Raw genomic sequence first — 20,455 nt, forward strand, 5'->3', positions numbered from 1 at the left:
TTCCCTTGCTTATTTCCTATCACTAGTGTTGTCACATGCTCCTGCATTTGAATTGTTTTTCCATTTAATTTTAATTTTTTTTGTCTTGCCTGTGTTACATTGCAGTATCTTTGGACCTGAGACCATATCTTATGCTGTGTTTTGTAAAGCACTATGTATATTTACTGCACTGTCTAACTATTTAATAGCAAAAGGAAGGAGCTAATATTGCTGTTAGAGAAACCTGCAATAAAGACCACATCCAAAAGGCAATGTCCTGTCTTAAAGGGTCACTTAAAGTGTTCAGGGTTTCCAGTGCCGCTTTGTTTGATGGTTAGTTAAAGGCCACCTCTAGTTCAGGCAACCAATTTTTGCTGGTCCTTCAGATGGTTGCTTAAGACAACATTATTCAGTGCTCTAGCACACACAAAGCAAGGGCCATCAATGATCCTCAAAGTGTTTGCAATCTAAAGCCCCAATCCTGCAAATATGTAGCAGGTGCCTAGACTGGTCTGCCCACACAGAGCCCCACTGAAGTAAACATTAAAGATCAACACAGATAAAGTACTTGACTCTGGGAAGCCCATAAAAAGTGAGAAAATTGGAAAAAATACCACTCATGATAGACAGTCGCTTGTTTAATTTCTCCTTTAAAGGTGCACAGACACCATGAGGAGTGATATACGAACCTGAATACAATGGAATTTACAAACAACTTGAACGCAGAGAGGATAGTAGCTTGGAGAACTGGTAATATAATATCCAATACAATGTCCATTGGGTAAATCTATCTTTGCAGGGGAATAGGCTCAATGATCCAATAGGTCTTGTCCTTCTCAGACTTCTATAATCCATTTCATTGTGCCTGCTGCAGAAGTCTGAAATTATATTATCACATGTGCTGAAATGCCCTCTCTTCCCTTCCTACGTACTTATATGGCCCCATTCAGAACAGTAAGAGTTAAAATATTTATGAAAAGTCTTATTGCTGAATGCAGAGAATTTTGAGTTTAAATCATCCAACTAATTTATATTTTATGTATCTTGTTTTGTCTAAGTCAACAGTAGTGTTAAACATGAAAACATATTAGAAAAGTCTATAATTTATCCCATTGACATTGAGATCATAACAATCTCAATAGAAATGTATGTCACATCCTTATTATCTACAAATCATGATATGATAGACTGTAATGACCCCTTTTAAAATGTCATGGTCTGTTATGTTAATGAGTATTTAGGGAAGCCTAAATCATAGGATCATTGGTGAGATCAGAATAGCACTTTCTAAAACTATTAGCAAGCATCATTTCAATTTGTTCTCATGAAGGATTTCATTTCCCCAGGCATTAAGACTATGGAAAGGGGTTTTTCTAATATAGACCTTGACCTTACAAAGGGATCTGAACAGGCAGAGCCTTATACCCTGATGGAGTCCCCACAGGTGAATCCAATTGTAGGATCAAGATCATAGTGACGGAAACCTTAAAACAAAGATCCATATATAAATGTAGGGTAACTCATTTTATTTTCAAAATATGAAAAATAAATATTTGCTCCCTAGCAGAGACCTTGTGTGAGAACATGTACTTTAGAGGCATTTGTTATAGCCAAGTTTTGCTTAGTAAGTATTATTTGGTCTTTAATAATTACACTTGCATTTGCATTGAGCAATTTGATTATTACTTATTCCCACTTTTTAAAAAAAAGCCATACTACACTGCCCATTGGGTGTGCAGAAGATCTGAATAAGCAGTAACTTCAACAAGATGTTAACATTTAGTGTAATATGGTATGTTAGTAGGGAGTCCTTTGTAATTGTTTTTAATACACACTTTGGATTAGTGTTAGTTAAACAAAAACAGGATTTGAGAATATGTGTTTGAGCAATATTGGCTGCACTGTGGATTTCAGCCAGATGATTCATTATCTCCATTTTTTGATTCTGTAATTCCCAGAACTAGTGTACCAAATATATGAACACACTGCATTCTGGATTTATACACATAAATGGGATAGACTCTGAGGAAAGTTTTTCTTTCAAGAAATCACAGCAGAGCTAAATATTAGCAGTTCTTGAAATACTTCTGAGTCCAGTCAAAACACATAGCTCAAGAATTCAATGTCTTATCTGTAAGAGAGAGCTCTGAGCTGTAACGACCACATATATATATATCCTCCGGCTGTTCAGAAAAGATCTGACATCAGTCCAAGATCAAATGAGAGATAATGTGTATCAGGAAATAAAAGAAATACAAATCCTTGAAGGGCAGGTGTAAATTGGATAAGCCAAAACGCTGTAAGACTAAGAGAATGCAAGAAGACATTCAAGAGCAAGAGCTAAAATTTAAGGCTTTGTATACCAGAAAAGTATTATGTATATCATAACCTCCGTGTGAAACATTAAAGCAGAAATATTTGACTCAATGTGTATTCAAAGAGCTGAGTATTAAAAAAGAAAAACAAGAGGAAATTCAAGCATAATACTAAATCAGACTCACAGTAGTAGAAATATAAAAAGGTGATGTAGAAAGGTATAATCGTAAATCATGTTTGTGAAAGTGAATCTGGAAATCCATCTGTTAGTGAACCCATCAAAGCCAATGTTAGACCTTACATGTAGCTGTAAATTCTCGACATGTGTCTGCAACAGTGTCACTTGTATGTTTAGACGTAGCAAATTCATCCATGTATGGGAACAGTATGTTAGAGAAGCCAATAAGACAGAAACCTAAAACTCTGAATAAAAATAAATCCGTTTTGTTAGCCTCTAACAGATTGAAATCCTAGCAGGGTAGGAGAAATGTAAGGGGCCTGCTGTGAGAGTGAGGCAGGCACCATAGGTATGTGATGAAGGTAAATGCTGATATCCTAATGAACCATTTGTGCCTGAAGGACTGATGTTGGAAAAAATAAAGCTGCTTATTCAGTTTAGAAGAACTCTGCAAAGACTGTAAGGATGTGGTGACACAAAGAATGAAATGCTACATACCTAGTCCCTGGAACTCAGCGCACCTATCCGGGGATCCATTATGGAAAAATAATCATTTCCCCCTGTAAAATAGGAATGATTTGTCACACTTTAGTATAATAAAGGAATCTTTTCCTGTCTGTCTAAAGTGTTTATAGAGAATCACTTACCCTACTACCTAGGCACTGTTCATTCAGGGGGGAAAGGGTTATTTCTGACTAATGCTAGGAAGGCACTATGAGTAATTGTTAGCCTTTTATTATAAATATAATCCGATAATGTCCTAACCCATGTTTTCTTGAAAAACTGTTAGTTTTCCAGCATAAGCATGGTTTAGGTCACCTTATACCCATTAAACTTGTAATTCTGATGAATGCGTAAAGGGAGTCTAAATTCTAAAAAATTATCATTTATTAAAAGCCAAGGATATTACTAAAGATATATTAAAACCCTGATATTTGCAGGCCTTCAGCTCTTAACTAGCCAAAAGTAACTTCAAAAACATTTGTGGATTAAATGCAGTAGTATAATTATTGGTGCTAATTTTCCTTATATGTTTGCTGTTCAGCAAATGGTATGGAACAAATTCATCCCTGCAGTAACTCCACTGCAATCCATGGAGTTGCACCACAGGTTAATGTGGCCCATCATGTAATGTTGTGCATGAAATGATATCCCCTTAAGGAAGAGGTTAGAGTTTGGAGGCTGGTGGACAGAGCCTGAGCTGGTGTAACTCTGAATAGATCCGTGAAGTCAATGAAGCTATTACAATTTACATCTGCTGAGGGTCTGGCCCTGGATTTGTAGAGTTGAGGCAGAGGGGAAAACAGAAAGATAAGCAGAGAGAGAAAGGAGAGTTGCTCTTCTCACTGAAGAGTTACAGAAGTTAATTCAGTACCTCAAACATAGCCTAAGGAATGCAGGCACACTTAAGCATACTATCTATTTCTTTTTAATAGGTGTAAAGTGTATGCATATACTATACACACATAATAGCTGACTGTGCAAGAAATGTAGCAATATATACTCTTATATCTAAGGTCTGCATCAAACACTTAGGCTTGGTCTACATTACCAACTTATGTCTGTATAACTACTTGGCTCAGAGCTATGGCTGACATAGCTACCACCTCTTCTGGGGGTGGAGAACCTATGCTGATGGGAGAAGCTATCCCGTTGGCATACATAGCATTTCACTAAACACTATAGCAATGCAGCTGAACCAATGCAGCTGTGTTGCTGCAGCACTGTCAGTGTAGACAAGGCCTTAGTAACAATCTAGAGTAATTTCAGAGAGGAATGAAATTACTGTACTGAGACCAGGCTAGGCAGAAAGGCAAACATTAGATGTGGACTTCAGTTCTTTCACACAACAAGAGACCAATGTATGGAGCTTTCTAGGTATTTCTACTATATTCATCACAGTGCCTTACAAAATCTAAAAGTTATATTAATATAAGCATTTCTGCTTCTTTTCCTCCATCCTTTATTTGGGCCTGAATAGATGACAGGAGAGTGGGAAGAGACATGAGGAAGCAATAAAATTCAGCTGGAGCGGATTAAAGAAAAGCCTTTTTTTTTTTTTTTTTTTGCTTTGCACTGAATTCTGATCCAGAATAATCATAATGTTTAAAATTAATGTTTTGTTATTTTCATCACATACAGTTGCTGTTTGAGAAAATCCATGTCCAGGCATCAGTGTAATTTCTGAGACTACAGAACTATACACACAGTACAGAATTGGCCCTGGTCACACTAGCAGATGACCTCCTGATAGCTATGAACAGGGAAAGATCTAGGAGAATTGACATGGAGAGCTGTCAGCAACTTTGGACATATTTGTCCACAAGATACTGTTAGCACATTTGCTGGACTTAGCAGGGGCTGAAAGAGTTGTGTTAAGTTGACTCTGCTTATTCCTGTAATGTATGCAATGTTGTTGTAGTCATGTTGGTCCCAGGAAATTAGAGAGAAAGGTGGTTAAAATAATATCTTGAGAGAGACAAGCTTAAATTTAATTTCATAACTTTGCTAGACTATAAAAATCATGGTCTTAATAAAGACACTGGATTTATAGCTATTAACAACGATCTGTAACCCACTAACCCCCTTTTTCGTCCTATGACTACAGGATTGTTAATGGGCCACTTTACCTTGAATGGTTCCTTAGAATATGTGCTAACTACTTATGCTAAACTATCTGTTCTATCTTGTATTTAGCTGTGACCCTCCTAGGTGCTATTCCGAGACCTGAAGAAGAGCTCTGTGTTACTCAAAAGCTTGTCTCTCTCACCAACAGGAGTTGATCCAATAAAACTGGGGTTCCCAAACTTTTTTCCCTGAGATTAACCTGTGCAGCTGCAAAAGGCACCGTGGCCTACTATTAACACTTCTTGAGGAAAATTATTAATTTTAATTATTACATACATATACATAACACTGTATATAAACAATATATGTTTCCTTTTCATTTTAATATAAACAGTTGTGATGATAGAAATCCCTAGCAATAAGCACTCAAAGAAATGCTTCAAGATCTTTGAAACCAAACAGTTTTAGTAAAACTACACTTTAAAAAATTGCTGAGAGCAAAAATTGGTGTTCAAACAGGGAAAACACAATGTATACATGTAACTGTATAAAACTGAACAATAAGCAACATAACAATGTTAACAACATTGTAAAAAAAGATTGTGTTATTTATTGATTTTAAAACAAAATAGTTATCCCACTTTGAACACTATATTGTGTTTCCATTTTTTAAAATGTAAAATCTGAGTTTCTGTGCTATGCTGTAAGTAAAGACCCAACCCTACTTTCTACTAATTAGAAAAGAATCAAATGTTGTAAATAAAAATATGATATAAGTTATAATATAACACACTGAGGCAACGTGTACTCATCGATTTGGTAAAGGAGAATCCAAACTTCAAGTATGTGTCTCCATGTTTTCTTACCATTTTCTTCATTTTTATGGTGGACTCATTTCATGTAGGTGTAGATGGTACTGCTTGCCATTTTTTACGCTTGTAAATGGTGGACTGTGTGTACATTGCTAGGTTATCTTGCAGTGAAATGCATCGTTGTACTCACAAGAATTAAACTTGATATAGTGCAGCTTATTTTTTTAATAAATAAATAATTTTCTTTCTATACTCTGTAAAAAGTGACAAAGAGTCCTGTGTCACCTTATAGACTAACAGATGTATTGGAGCATGAGCTTTCGTGGGTGAATACCCAGTTCGTCAAAGTGCTCCAATACTTCTGTTAGTCTATAAGGTGCCACAGGACTCTTTGTCACTTTTTACAGATCCAGACTAACACGGCTACCCCTCTGATACTTTCTATACTCTGTCCAACACATACAGCTCAAAACATTACATTTATATAGCTTTTACTTAGATTACACAAGTCACATGGAGTTAAAGATTTACTAAGAGCTTGAGTGGAGAATGCAGTTGTGTTGGTGGGAAAGGGTAGAGTGGGGGTGGGGCTTAAGGCTGAGCAGGGGTTGAGCTCCCCCAGGCAAACCCAAAAGCCTGAACCTGTGGGAAAGATCATACTATGGACTTTCTTCACATACCATACCAGGATCCTTGGAAAGTCAATCCTGCTGAAGGAGGAGCAGAAAGGATGGTCCATATTTGGATAGTTACAATACATCTTTTAATCTTGTTTTAGGTACTTACATATTATAGTGATAGGCCCTCTAGAAGAAGAACACATTATATAGACCCCATGTAATGGGCGGGGCCTTCCGGTCAAGTTGGGGTATCCCCGTCAGTCTAGTATGGGGGTGGATCCACCACTCGGTTGTAGGCTTCTCCATTAAGTGGATGATTTCTACCAAGTGTGGCCCGGCCCCCAGACAGGTCACCTAAATGAGCAATCTGTGGATTCTGAGCAGCAAAACAATCAAACAGTCTGTGGAATAAGCCCCCTGGTCAGGGCAAAGCAGCAAGCAGGCTCCAGCCCCTGGGTGAGGCAAAGCAAGCAAGTAGCCTATAACCCAGCAGCCTCCTGGCTGGGGCGGCAAACAATCAAACAGTCCAGAGAATTATCCCCCTGGGCAGAGCAAAGAAGTAAGCAGGCTGCAACCCCAGGGTGGGGCAAGGCAAGCAAATGATCAGTCTATAGGCTTTATATCTCTTTGGACTGGGGCGTAATTTAGGCAGCTTTCTTAACAGGCGGGAGCCCAGCTTCCATGGAGGTCTCCATAGCCAGTGAGGTACCTGGTGGGTAGTCCAGGTCCCTGGGCTTTACCACCAGGAGCACTGCAGGTACCTCTGCAGGAGCCAGCAGCATACTCCCTTCCTCTTCCATCCCCCACCCACCCACCAACTGGCCTCAGCTGCCTCCTTTTATCTGAGTTCTCCACTTGAAGCACATGCAGCAGGGAAGAGGAAGCATGGCCTCCTGGACCCACAATGATTGGTCCACCCCGGCGGCCCAGTGCAGGGCTGGTGCACACTGTCACACCCCATATACTCATTCTCTGCTTCTACTGATCCAGTAAACCCTTCACATGCTACACAGTTTAACAATTTTTTTTTCAGAGATTCTGTTCCAATACATTAAGGTTGGATTTTAAATGCTCTAACTCCTTTTTAGTATATTTAGTCTCTGTGCAGGATATTACATTCCCTTTGTTAGATTTTCTCAGAACAGTTTTGAACATATTCTTAATTTACTAATAGATATTTTGTAACAAAAAACTACAAACACAATAGGTAGCTGGGTGCCATATCTAGCAACACTGCCCTATTCAACTGTAACTTTGGTAATAGCTTCAGTTACAGAACAATTTCAATCCACCTTCAAGGAGGTTAATGCAAGAATGTATGTATTTTCCTATGATGACAGCAAGAGAAACTGAATGCATAAACGTACCTATCACATTTCAGGGTGCAATCTGGACCAGCGAGGAGTTGTGTCACCACCTGCCCTGCAACCTTGGGTGACTCACAAGTTAGGATCTCTCACAGAATCCAAAGGCTGATTCCTTTGTCTTCTTCGGTGAAAGAGAGGGAGAAAGAAAGTGTGCGAACCTGGGTGTTTTGCCCCTCACTTTTATAAAGTCCAGTCACCCATTTGAAATGCATTTTCCTAAAGGTTACCCATAGATAAACTTCCTTCTGGCTGTGAGGATGGAGGCATGGAGTCATGTGGTGAAAGAGGTTCCAAGCTGTTGCTTGTTAAAATGCAAATCAATCTGCTCCTGGTCCCCTTTGTTGCTAAAGAATGGCCACTTGACCGGTGATTGCCAGGCATCAGCTTGTCTTTTCTCTTTGAGGAACAGGTTTACCTTTTCCCTAGATTTGTCTGGTCAACACATTTCAGTCATAATTTCAGCTTACCTTAATAACTTCACATATAATGTTGCTACACACATTTCACCATAATATAATTCACCAGTGAATTCTTAATTTTCCAATGATATCTCACAAGGTATATTTTGTACAAAGATTATTACAATGGTGTGTAGGGTGTCAATGCAGGGTCACATTCAGTCACATTACCTTTAGTAGTAAAGTTGCCACAAGGCACTCAATCCCCTCATCGGTTTGTTTGTAAGTGCAAGCAGTGTGCTAATAGTGGTAGAAACCTGCTTCAAATGCACTTCCCCCATTCCAGGCCAATCAGTTTAATGCCAAAAGTAGTTCTCATCAACCCCTTTTATACTACTGTTTTTTATCTTCATACCTGAAGTCCTAATAAAGGGAGAGAAGCAGTGGAGAGGAGGAATGGGTTTGTAATATATCTCAGTGGTTCTGTACATGCTCAGAAAGCAGGGGGCAGAGCTACAAAGAACCCAAAACATCCAGGAGAGGAAATGTTTATAATCCCTCAACATGCTCACTAGCCACACTTAAAGCCAGTGTGTAGAAGCCTGCATTAGGTGAGCAATTCTATACATCCCAGAATCTTCTGGAACTCACCAAATCAGAGCTTGAGGGGACAGTCCAAGATGACCAGACTTGCCAGAGTGTCCTGAAAGGAAGAGGACCTGACGGAACATTGCTGCTGTTGGTCTGAACCACAGCATCACTCCAACAAGAGGATGGAAGTCCTTGTAGAAACAAAAACAATCTGATCTTTTTCCATTATGCTTTGGAGACCTAGAGGTAGTTGGAATTATTGGGGCATGCCAGGTGTACTGTGACTTACAGGCAAGCACTGTAGCTGCTTCAGTAGCTAGGTCTTTTAGAAGCTAGCCCTGGTGGCTCCCAATAACCACTTAGCTACATGGCTCACGGAAAGGTTATCTTACAAGGGATGGTGGGAAAGGGAATGGTTGCAAATACCCTAGGTACAGAGGCTAAAACAGTTACACTTCAAAGTGAGCAATAGCAATTCCTGTTTGGGTGCCTGGACAGTCCAACTGAGAGTCAGAGTTCTTCAGGCCCAACGCCTGAGGTGTCCTATCCAGGCCAATCTCTATTTCAAGCAAACAGGAGCTTTCAGGTTTTCAGGACAGGTTCAGTTAGTGTCTCTCATTTGGGCCCCGGGCACTGGCTCCCAGCCAAGCTGCTGCTGCTCCCCATAAGTCCCACAGAGACCTGTACCCAGCTGTGATGTCAGACTGGAACACAGACTGGAACACAGACTGGAAGAGAAAGCTGCCTAGTGGGGAGAGCTGAAGGAAGGACAAGCTGGAGGGTGGCTCAGACCTTGGGAAGGGAGAAAAAATAGAGACAGTGGGGGAGAGGCAGACATGGAATTATTCAGCAATTGGAAGGTGCATATATATATAGGCCAAGAGCCTCAGAAAAAGTTCTCCTCAGAAGAGCAGAAGGAACGGCCCTTGAAGATGCCATTTGTAACCTTGAAGATGTGAAAGTGTAAAGTGCTGTGAGCAGGCAGGTGCAGGCAAACCATATGCAGATTTTTATCTCTAGTTTTTTGATGGCCCAATGTAGTCAAGTCTGAAATGCAGCTATTAAGAAAGATTCAATAATGACTTGTTAGAAAGGCCAAAGCTTTCCAGTATGGACCGAGATATATACTTGTGTTCATTCCAGTTCTACTTCAACGGAAGGAAAGTGAATAACTCTACATTTTAGGCCTTGTATTAGACTGGAAGTCATCTCCGTAGAATATCAGAGGGGTGTGTGTGTGTGTGTGTGTGCGTGCATACACACAAATAAAAGAGGATAAGTGTTATGCTGAGGACTCTAAGTTGTGATTCAGTTGTCATAAATCACCAGGAAAAGTCACTGGGAAAGTATGTAGAGAAAGGTTTCCCGGAGTTTCACTATTCATAGATTTCTTTTTTAGTTAATATTTTAGGTAATGTTTAAAATGCTTGTTTGCAAATAATAACGATATATTCTTGCATTCTAAACAATGATACAGTACTCTCTATTTGATTTGAAGGTAACTGCTGCTTATTAATAGAATTTAAAATTCAGGATTTAAATTCTGTGTCACAATTTATTAAAAGTCCTGAAAAGCACCTGGTTTATAGCTTGTCTTTTAACAAAGAGTTTGGTTCAAGTTCAGGAAAGAGAGTGTGATAGTAGTGAGTTGTGTTGGGTGAATCTTCTCAATCATTTTCTGCAAATATTCACTCAGATGAATGAGTTGCAATTAACTATTCACACACTTATTGTGTTCACTTTCCACAAATATTCCATCATATCAGTTTATTGGCAGGAATATTCACTTCAGCAGTGATTTTCCATTTACAATTATTATTTTTACTAGAAAACAGATTCTAAGAACTATGCTCATCCAATCAGGAAAAACACATGTGATGTGTCCAATCAAGACAGCCAGTTTTGAATTTCCAATATCAAATATGTGGATTGAAGTGCTTGCAAATAAACTACATACCAAGAAATTAAATTAATTCAAATAATTAAATTAGAGATTCACAAACAGAAAATGAGGCAAAAAACTCTTCACAAATGGATTATGAATCATTTATCCAGTTCTATTCCTGATATATGACTTTCTCCGATATGCAGTGGTATTGTAGCTATGTGAGTCCCAGGATATGAGAGAGATAAGGTGGGTGAGGTAATTAAGAGAGACACTGGATTTATGGCTTATTACAACAATCTATATAACCCATTAAACAACCCCTCCTTTCCTCTCCCCCTTCCTTTCCTCCCTATGACTGGAGGGGTGTTAATGGGCCACTTCACCTTGAATGATCCCTTGAAATATGTATTAACTACTTATGCTAAACAATTTGTTCCATCTTGTATTTATCTGTGACACTGAGTAAGTTTCCCAGATCTGAAGAAGAGCTATGTATAAGCGCAAAAGCTTGTCTGCCTCACCAACAGAAGTTGGTCCAATAAAAAATGATACCTCACACACCTTGACCCAATATCTCAGTTATTAAATCAAGCTGTTAAAAAAAAATCTCAGTTGCCCAGCAAATGGATGAATCAAGGTAATTCAATGGCTGGATTTCATCACTAGATCTAGAAAGCAAAGGGCAGCAAACAGGCAGATTCAGTTCTGAAGACATCATAGGAGTTTGAGTTAAACTGTAACATACCATTTCACCTTGGCTGAATCTTCATCTTATTTTTATCCAACATGACCACCAGCAACTGACAGAAGAAGTTAAGGCTCAAGAATAAGAAATAGTGGCTGCCTGTCTGAAACGTTTTAGAACAAAATTTGCATTGCTAAATTTTAGAACAGATTTTCTTTTTTAATGAAGATTAGTGCATAACATTTCAGAGAGGTGGAAAGCCAGAACTGTCTGCCTTCCTAGCCAGGGTTTGCATATTTCAAGGTTTCCATCTTCTAAGTAACTGACTGATTCAGAGTGGCAGCTATCTTTGGAAAGCCATTCTGAACATCAATAACCATCATTTGTGAAAGAAATTAATGCTGGATTTTGCTTAGTTTTGGTTCAAACCCTCTTATTATTCAGCTTCTGATCCTCTCAAATAGTTTTGTCATCCCTGCCTTGTCGTTATTATGGGGAAGCAATATCCCCTCTATTGTTGCATCTGCAACCACCTTCTGAAGTCCAATTTTTGTCCTTCTTTAACTTTGGCTTGGAAAATTGGTTTTACCTGAAAATTTCCATACTTTGAAGGAAACGGAGAATGATTAATTTTCTTCAAACGCTGCATAATCAAACTGTTTTTAATTTAGAGGTCATTTAAAAATTACCCTGACTGGAAATTTACTTCTCTAATGTATCTCTGTCTACCTTTATCTCAAAAGAAGCTTGTTAATACCTCTTTCAACTTTCCATAAAGTTATATTTACTTGAAACCTCATGCACCAGCTACATTATAGGAAAAATACATAACAATTAAGAAAAAATTGTGATAGTTTTGAACCCCATCCTTTCCTCATTTACTTCAGTGGAAACAGGATTGAATACAATATGTTTGTGAGCATGTTGCTGTTTTTTTAACAGTTTGCTACTGTAAAACAACACAAGCTATGGAAGAATCTATAACAGGTCACTGCGATCTTCCTTTAGCTCAAGATATCGAGGCCTGTGTCTTTGGAGCTATACAAATTCATAAATTCCTAGATTCCAAGACAAGAAGGTACCATTGTCATCATCTAGTCCTCCTCCATAATACTGGCCAAAGAACTTCCCCAAAATAATTCCAGAGCATATTTTTTAGAAAAACATTCAATCATGATTTAAAAATCTCCAGCAATTGAGAATCCACCAAGGCTCTGGGTAAATTGCTCCAATGGATCATGCTATACCTTTCTCTGCTAGATTGAGGAGTACATTATCAAATATTTGTTCCCTGTGTAGGTACTTACAGACTGTAATCAAATCATTCATTAATCATATTTTTGTTAAACTAAATATATTGAGCTCTTTGAGTCTGTCACTGTAAGGGATGCTTTCTAATCCTCTTATCATTCTCATGGATCTTCTCTGAACCTTCTCCAATTTATGAACATCCTTCTTGAATTGACACCAGAACCGGACACAATATTCCAGCAGCAGTCACAGCAGTGCCAAAGAAGAGGTAAAATAACCACTCTATTGAGACTTGAGATTCACATTTATGCATCCAAGGACTGCATCAGCCCATTTGGCCACAGTGTCACACTGGGATCTCATGTTCAGCTGATTATCCACCACAATCACCACATCTTTTCCAGAGTCACTGCTCCCCAGGATAGAGTCCCCCCATCCTGTACGCATGGGCTACCTTCTATGCTCCTAGGTGTACACATTTACATTTAGCTGTATTAAACACTTATTGTTTGCTTGCACCCAGTTTACCAAACTATCCATATCATTCTGAATCAATCACCTGTCCTCTTTCTCATTTACCAATCCTCCAATTTTTGTGTCATTTGCAAACTATCAGTGAGGATTTTATGTTTTCTTTCAGGTCATTCATAAAAATATTAAATAGCATAGAGCCAAGAACTGATCCCTGTGGCACCCACTAGAAACACAACTACTCGATGATGATTCCCTATTTACAGTTACATTTTGAGATCTATGAGTTAACCCAGTTCTAATCCATTTAAAGTTAATTTTATAATCTTTCTAGCTTTTTAATCAAAATGTCATGCAGTACCAAGTCAAATGCTTTATAGAAGTCTAAGTCTATTACATGAACACTATTACTTTTATCAACCAAACTTGTAATCTCATCAAAAAAGAGATTGTTAGTTTGACAGGATTTATTTTCCATAAACCCATGTTGATTGGCATTAATTATATTATCTTCCTTTAATTTTTTAGTAATTGAGTCCAGCCACTCCATTATCTTGCCTGGGATCAATGTCAGTATGACAGGTCTTTACTTACACAGGTCATCCTGTTTAGTCCTTTTAAATGTTGGCAGAGCATTAGCTTTCTTCCACTCTTTTGGAATTTTTCCAGTGTTCCAAATCTTATTGAAAATCACTATTAGTCCAGTGAGCTCCTCAGCCAGCTCTTTTAAAACTTTTGGATACTTAGATCTGCTGATTTTAAACATATCTAACTTTAGTAGCTGTTATTTAAAATTCTCCTGAGATACTCTTTCCATTTGTTTGGGAATAAGCTTTCATGGGTAAAAAACCCACTTCTTTAGATGCATGGAGTGAAAATTACAGATGCAGGCGTTATTATACTGACACATGAAGAGAAGGGAGTTACCTTACAAGTGGAGAGCCAGTGTTGACAGGGTCAATTCAATCAGGTTGGATGTGGTCCACTCCCAATAATTGATGAGGAGGTGTCAATACCAAGAGAGGGAAACTTGCTTTTGTAGTGAGCCATCCACTCCCAGTCCCTATTCAAGCCCAAATTAATGGTTTTAAATTTGCAAATGAATTTTAGTTCTGCAGTTTCTCTTTGAAGTCTGTTTTTGAAGTATTTTTGTTGAAAGATGGCTACTTTTAAGTCTGTTATAGAATGTCCAGGGAGATTGAAGTGTTCTCCTACTGGCTTTTGTATGTTACCATTCCTGATGTCTGATTTGTGTTCATTTATTCTTTTACGTAGAGACTGTCCGGTTTGGCCAATGTACATGGCAGTGGGGCATTGCTGGCACATGATGGTATATATGACATTGGTAGATGTGCAGGTGAATGAGTCCCTGTTAGTGTGGCTCATATGGTTGGGTCCTCTGATGGTGTCACTAGAGTAGATAGGAGGACAGAGTAGGCAATCGGGTTTGTTACAGGGATTGGTTCCAGGGTGAGTGTTTCTGTGGTGTGGTGTGGAGTTGCTGGTGAGTATTTGCTTCAGGTTGCGGGGCTATGTAAGCGAGGACTGGCCTGCCTCCCAAGGTCTGTGAGAGTGAGGGATTGTTTTCCAGGATAGGTTGTAGATCGTTGATGATGTGCTGGAGAGGTTTTAGCTGGGGGCTGTACGTGATGGCCAGTGGTGTTCTGTTATTTTTTGGGCCTGTGCTGTAGTAGGTGATTTCTGGATACCTGTCTCACTCTGTTCTGTTATTTTTTGGGCCTGTGCTGTAGTAGGTGATTTCTGGATACCTGTCTCACTCTGTCAATATGTTTCCTCACTTCTCCAGGTGGGTATTGTAGTTTTAAGAATGCTTGATAAAGATCTTGTAGGTGTTTGTCTCTGTCTGAGGGATTGGAGCAAATTCAGTTGTATCTCAGGGCTTGGCTTTAGACAATGGATCATGTGATGTGTCCTGGATGGAAGCCTGAGGCATGTAGGTAAGTATAGCGGTCAGTAGGTTTCAGGTACAGGGTGGTGTTTATGTGACCATCACTTGCACTGTAGTGTCCAGGAATTGGATCTCTTGTGTGGACTGGTCCAAGCTGATGTTGATGGTGGGGTGGAAATTGTTGAAATCCAGGTGGAATTTTTCAAGGGCCTCCTTTCTGTGGGTCCATATGATGAAGATGTCATCAGTGTAGTGCAAGTAGAGGAGAGGTGCCAGGGGACAAGAGCTGAGGAAGCGTTGTTCTAAGTCAGCCACAAAAATGTTGGCATACTGTGGGGCCATGTGAGCTTTGTGACTTTGTCCTCATCCACAATCATTCCGATTTGGGGACAATTTATACCTTCAAGTCAGAAGCAACTTATACCTTCAAGTCCTCATTGTTTTTGTGGATACAGACTAACATGACTACCCCTCTGATACTCTTTCCATTTATGTTATCATCAAATGATAGGACTACACTATCTGATCTAGTTCCAGTTCTGCAAGTGTGTATGGTTTATTATGGAGTGGTAGTACCCTGCTAATCTGATTTTGATCCCCTTCATAACACCAAAAAAGAAAAATTCTCACACTTTCATATTTCTAGGGTTACCTCTTATTGTCAACTAAAGCACTTTCTGAAAAAATGAATTTAATTAAGTGCCATGCCATTAATTTTATATACTTCTGTCATGTCTCCTTTTATCCATCTTATTCTACATTATTCTAACGTCAGGGACTCCAGTCTTTTCAATCTTTCCTTATGAGAGTTTTCACTCCCTTCCTCATTCTCATTGCCCTCATCAGAAACCCATCTATTTTTTCAATATTATTTTGAGATCAGGGTGACCAGAACTGCACACTGTATTCTAGATGAGGCTGCACTTTTGATTTGTATAATAGCATTATAATATTCTCTGTATTATTCATCATCCTATTTCTTATGCATTCCGACACTTTGGGGGTTTTTTTGTTTTGTTTTTTTACCCCATCTGCAGGTCGAGCAGAGGACTTCATTAGAGCTGTCAGCAATGATCTTGAGGTCCCTTTATTAAATTGATACAGCTAATTTAGAAATCTGTAAGGTGTTTGAGTTGTTTTCCCTCCAATTTGCATTACTTTTGTTTTTATCAACAGTTAATATCATTTGCCATATCATGGCACCTAAGTTGTTTAGGACTCTCTAAAGTTCTGCACAGACCTCTCTGGTCTTGACCAACCTAAATAACTTTGTGACATTTGCAAATTTTGCTACCTCATTGCCCACCAGCCCTTCCCATATCATTAAGGTATTAAACTACGCAGAACTTAGCATAGAACTTTAAAGCACTCTACTGTTAACCTTCAGTTATGAAGCAAATTGACCACTTAATCCTATTCTTCTCTTTGTCTCATAACCAGTTTATGATCTGTGGCTACTTAGCTTCTTTATTAGCTTCTCGTGCAGAACCTCCTCAAAGGCCTTTTGGAAACCTGAATAAATTATGTCAGTCAGTCCTCCTTTATCCACTACTTTAGTGACATGTGACCCAATGACCTCTTGATGCCAACTGGCGGAGTACACAGATCTCCTGGGTCCACCAAAAGAGTGTCATAGATTTCTAATGAAACCTGTGTCACACTGGTAATCAATCACTGAGAGATGTACGTATGGAAAATATGTGAAGAGTTATGGATGGGTCACTTGATGATTACCTATTCTGTTCATTCCTTCTGATGCACCTGGTATTGGCCACTCTCTCTTGGATAAACTAAAGCGAGCTTCTTCAGTCTCTCATTCTTAAGCATGTTTTCCAGGATTAAAATCATTCCTGTAGCTCTTCCAAATTGTCCATCTTTTTTAAAGTGTGGTCACCACAACTGAACAGAAGGGACCATTGTGATCATCTGGTCTGGCCTCCTGCATATTGCAGGCCACAGAACCTCACCTACCCACTCCAGTAAATCAGCCAGAGGTTATGGATCTATTATAGAAGTCCTTAAATCAAGATTAAAGACTTCAAGTTACAGGGACTCCACCATTTCATCACGATCCACAAATACCTACATGGGAAAGAAATTTATAATAGCAGATGGGTCTTTAATTTATCAGAAAAAGACAATGAGATCCAGTGGTTGGAAGTTGAAGCTAGACAAATTCAGACTAGAAATAAGAAACAAGTTTTTAACAGTGAGGATAATTAGCCATTGGAACAATTTATCTAGGGATGTGGTGGATTCCCTACACTTGAAGTCTTTAAAGACTGAATCTCTTTCTAAAAGATGTGCTGTAGCTCAAACAGAAATTACAAACTTCATGCAGAAGTTACTATGTGGGGATTTATGGTCTGTATTATGCACAAAATGTGACTAGATGATCACAATGTTCCCGTCAGGGCTTAAAATCTATGATTCTATAAAACATTTACTTCAACATTCCAGCAAACAAGTTTACTGGCAGGAATGATTTCAGAAACAGCTCACTGAGTATTGGAAACCTAATTCTTAGTGTTACATCCATTCTACGGGGGAAGAAAAACATAGTATGTGGAAAGAGCATGTATGGATACCAAGTTCTTGCAACAAACTGCTAGGAGCTAGAGACAATGAATAACTAATAATTTACTCAATAAATAACTTTTCTGTGCATAAGCTTTCTGTGACCACATCATGAATCTCAAATTTATTTACTCGAAATTATCAATTATTCACCCCATAGGAGTCAATCATGTGGTTTGCAGTAGTCCTATTCATTGTGTATTTTCAGTAACTTGAGCAAACTAACTGTTTGCAACTTTTGTTTCTAGAAGAAATAAGAAAAAATAGCTTCAATAGATAATCATATCCTTAGGCCAGCCCACTTACCTTCACTTTCTAGTTTAAGCATGGAGTTTAGTGTTCTGTATTGCTGTGGAATATGCTGAAAATACAGATTTGCTTGTAGTTTCTTGTTTTGTGCTCTGTCAGGGAGTATACTGGTACTTTAAGAGTAGAGGGGGGCAGAAGACCCCTGTTCCAGGGAGCTGGAATGAACAAAGTCCCAGGAAATCTCCAGGTCCTGAGGAGAGGAAGCAGTCCTGGGGAATGGATGAGGAGAACCCTGGGGAACTGTTCCTTTAAGGGCTGGAAGAGAGACTGTAGAATGGGGCAGAGCACTCCTTTCTTTCAGCCAATAAGGAGGAAGGAACTCTCTGGATCAAGGTAGTATATAGACTGTCTTATCCCTCAAACAGGGAAGACACTGGCAAAAGAAGGAAGCCAGAGTCTTAAACTCCAGGGAGAGACAGCTATAAGAGGTGACCCTGTGGAGAGCAGGCTATGTGTGGATGGCAGAAGAGCCAGAGATAAGTGTGAATGTTTGTACTGCAGTGATGGACTTTGTTGGTAGGGCTGTTTGTGATCATTAAACCATCCCCAAGAAGAGGGTGGTAGAGGCTAAGGGTGGGGGGAGTGGGGTCTGTAAGGGGCTTGAAGAGGGAGAACAAAGAGAGGATGCTGCAAAGGAACTAGCCACAAGGTATTGCTCAGTAAGCAGCAGCCCTGTTACATGCCATAACTGAAGTTTTGCTACTAGAATTCAAGCACATATTTTTGAAACGTATTCCTATAATGGCTTTTCAAAATCCTGCAAAGCAAGGATAGACTCAAGTTCACCTGGTGCCATTCCACATGGAAAATTTCAATTTTTTTCTCCAACATCCCCTCAGCTGAAAAGAAGGAATTTCCACTGGTTAGGACACTAGTCTGGCACAGGTAAGACTAATTCCCTGTTCCACCACCGACTTCCTGTGTGATCTTGGACAAGTCAGTCACTTATGGATAGATTTGTTATCTTGAAATCAATGGGAGTCAGGCACCTAAATACCTTTAAAATATGACCAATAGTCTCTGTGCCTCAGCTTCCTATCTGTAAAATAGGGATAATAGCACTTCCCTACCTCCCAGAGGTGAGTAATGAGAATAGGATATTAAATGTTATGCGGTGCTCATATACTAGAGTGACATGGGCCATATAAGTACATTAGATAGATTTCTCAGGAAAGATGTGGAATTTGTCCACTCCAATCTTACATCCCACTTCCAATGTACTTGTGCATGTTTCAAAACCCAGATAGTGTTTTTAAATAGCAGGCGAATCTTGGTATAGTTCTAACACAGAGAGTGACGCTTGCACCAACACATGTGCTCTTCCTGTCCCACTACACTGAGAATCTGTTCACCAGCACCTCCCAATAGCTTTAAGGAATGACTGAAGTCTTACAGTTTGTGATCTGATGTAGCAGCAACACAGGGGACATGCTGTGGCTCACAGTGTCAGTATTATTCTTGGGCTACTGGGCAGGGTTGCTGCAAAAGTCATGACCACAAGAGACAGAACAGGATGGGAGCCAAAGAGAGGCAGAGCCAAATGGGATGTCAGGGTCTTTCAAACACAAATTGTGAGGGAATCCCCTTGCCTATGAAGTGCTGGCTGCATAAATTGCATGAATAAAGAGTGGTGTTATAGATGAGTTGCCCAGTGGAAACTACTGGAAAGTATTCTGGAGGTGTTAAGAGTAGGAGATTGCTTCTTAAGGTAAACTAAGAAAATTCATTTAAAACTGCTTATCCTACCTGTCAGTCCATCTTTCATGGTCAATTCCCTGTTCTCACATGATACCTGCTATTTTGGGGCTCATCCAAATCAGGACCAAAATTATGAGAGTGCATTTGGGCCTGAGGATCTGAATCAGAATTCCCCTCCTATTCAGGCATGGGAGAGATTCAGTTGTTCTGACAGTCTCTAAAACAGATTATATGAATATATTGCTAAATGAGATGCTAGATGAGAGTTTTGGTATCTTAAATGTATTGATCATTTGAGGCCTTTTACAATACATTGTTTGCATGTTACTATTGTCTCACTGGACTTTTTAAAAATACATATACTATTGTAATTTTCTTACAAATATACTAACAAGAATCAGAAGGTCAGGAAAAGATATATGAAGGGAAGGCTTGCCTTTGGATTAAAAATATACTAATCTCTTTTTACCAAGGATTATTATTAGGTGTTTGTTTAGCTACCACTGATTTTATATGTAAGCCAACTGAATACACATTGTTCTTAATGCTGAAGTATTTTACTTTACCTCAATATGATTTTCTTTGGGTATTTGCATTTAGATACTATCCCTGTAAAATGAGAAATAATTTTACAAAGGGGGAGGAAAAGGCTCTCAGAAAAGAGCAATGGAGGGAGATTACGAAAGGAAGGTTCTTTTAAATATAAATATGAAGAAAAGGGGGCATTATTCAGAGAAAAGAGTGCCAGCAATGCCCCTCTGCCATGTACATTGGCCAAACTGGACAGTCTCTATGCAAAAGAATAAATGGACACAAAGCAGATGTCAAGAATTATAAC

At 39.1% G+C, this 20,455-nt stretch overlaps 1 long non-coding RNA gene across 3 annotated transcripts in view; it reads right to left on the reverse strand.

Annotated features, from left to right (window-relative positions):
• Window positions 1-20,455, reverse strand: part of LOC120405802 — a 117,101-nt gene that overhangs the window by 24,928 nt on the left and 71,718 nt on the right. For 2 of the 3 annotated variants that reach the window (XR_005598893.1, XR_005598891.1), the window contains exon 2: window positions 2,972-3,033. This is a non-coding gene — a long non-coding RNA (uncharacterized LOC120405802). Of the gene's footprint in view, window positions 1-668; window positions 858-2,971; window positions 3,034-20,455 lie in introns of all 3 variants that reach the window. The other variant, XR_005598892.1, reaches the window with a different exon arrangement.

This window comes from Mauremys reevesii, linkage group 5 (assembly GCF_016161935.1).
Source record: "Mauremys reevesii isolate NIE-2019 linkage group 5, ASM1616193v1, whole genome shotgun sequence".
NCBI classification, from domain to species: Eukaryota; Metazoa; Chordata; order Testudines; family Geoemydidae; genus Mauremys; species Mauremys reevesii.